This window comes from Poecilia latipinna, unplaced genomic scaffold (genome assembly GCF_001443285.1).
Source record: "Poecilia latipinna isolate Pla-1442-1.1 unplaced genomic scaffold, P_latipinna-1.0 Scaffold561, whole genome shotgun sequence".
Classification (NCBI taxonomy): Eukaryota; Metazoa; Chordata; class Actinopteri; order Cyprinodontiformes; family Poeciliidae; genus Poecilia; species Poecilia latipinna.
In genome coordinates, this window is record NW_015113177.1 from 34713 (window position 1) to 36692 (window position 1980).

A 1980-nucleotide genomic window follows, 5' to 3' on the forward strand; every position below is an offset into this window, starting at 1 on the left:
TTGGTAAAGGGGAATCTTTTGATTTTTAGATTGATTTTTTTTTTTTTTTTTTTTTTTTTTTTTGAAAATGAGGCATTCATAGGTGACGGGCATGAACATCAAACAGTTAAGACACTCTCTTCTCAAAAATAGTAAGATGTCTTTCTTATCAAGGGAATGTAGATCCTTTCAAACAGGAAGTGTCTTTGAGTTTCTTCAATTTTGAATCAGTCACATGTGGGTGTGAAATATAAACCATTTGTGATTTTCAGTTTTGTTCAAAGATAACACAGTTGATCGTTACTGTTCAACAAAACTAGTTTCATATTGATCCGTTTTTCAAGACTTTAGCTTTTATTCTTCTTTATTTTTGTTTGTTTTTTTCCTCTGCCATCCTTTTAGTGTAAAGTTTTTTTTTTTCTTTTAAATGCTTGGCATGTTGCAATATTGCTGCAATACCTATGTTGTTTTTGCGGAACGGCAAAGATAAGCAAGATGTGAACAACAAACTGAAACACTTGCGTCAAACAACCAAATGGAGCAGAAAATCTGAAAAAAGCTACAGATATTTAAACGTGGATTTACTACCAGCAGTGATATCTTTAAAGGAATTTATTTATTCCTCTTTGCTTCTTAAGGTTTAATATTGAAATCAAAGTGTACATTGCAGAGCCCTGCAAAAACATTGAATTATGTAATTAAGCTTTTTCACATTTTCTCCCATTACAATCACAAACTTCGAAGTATTTTTTTGATCATGTGATAAACTTTATTTTATTAAATACATATGTGAATAAAATTAAATATAACAAATTGACTGAAATGTGTGGCATGCATATATTTATCCATCCATCGCCTATACCTGCTTATCCTTGGGACTAGCGATCACACACAGATACACTCACAGGACGATTTAGGTAGACCAAATAACTTAACCGTCATGTTTTTGGACTGTAGGAGGAAGCTAGAATACCTGGAGGGAACCCACAGATGCACCGAACCAGGATTTAAACCGACTGTTATGATGCAAGGCCAGGAGAGGTAGTTATTCCTAAAGAGTTGTGAATGTGATTGCAGTAAAAGGTTGTTTTTCAAACTATTAGGTCAGAAGACTGAAGGCATTTATGTGCAACACTTTCTCAATTTATAATAACAGTAGATATAAAACAACATTTGAAAACCATGAAGCCTTTAGTTTTTGAAAAGAATGTTTGTTAAAGCTCCTAAGTTTAATCATTCATCACTAATTCTCCGCACTTACCTGGAAACAACCGGAGCCTCTGCTGTGACTCCTCTGCACAATATTTGTGATGAAGTGGAGGTCTGACTCAGCTGTGAATGGGTGGCAAAACAGAGGTTTTCAGTCTTTGACATCTAATGATCATCTGTGCCTGCTGGCAGTGTTTGCAGAAACTCTAGCACAGTGTAGTATAATGTAAACATTATTTGATTTATGAACATTCACACTTCTTCACACACATCTGGTTTAAGGCAATGTGTAACTCATACTTGTGGTTTGATATCTGCAATATTATTCACTGTGAGATTTAGCACTAAATAATGATTTCTCATGAAACCATTATTCATGTGAAATCATGAATAATGTTTTTTTCTGCTTGTTTTAACTGTACCCATTTGATCATCTCTTCATGGTTACATCAAATACAAAAAGGAAAGAAAAAAAAGACTATATATTCTTTTACAGATAAAGTATAATGTCAAAAACGGAATAAAAAATCATCAATAATGTTGCTCTTTGCTTAAAGAAAATTTTGAATTATTTGGTTGTGCATTAGCTCAGACCTGGCAAACCAAGCAAACATCCCTTTGCTCAAAAAACAGAAAGAATAAATCTATGCTTCAATTACTGCTCACATACTGAAATGTCACAAGGCAGCGGGTAAATTAAGGCTGAAATTCTGAGGCATTCTTCTTTAATACTCCAGTCACAGATGCCATACTCCTGAGTTTCTCATTCTCAGATCAATTTGTCGTGGTTGC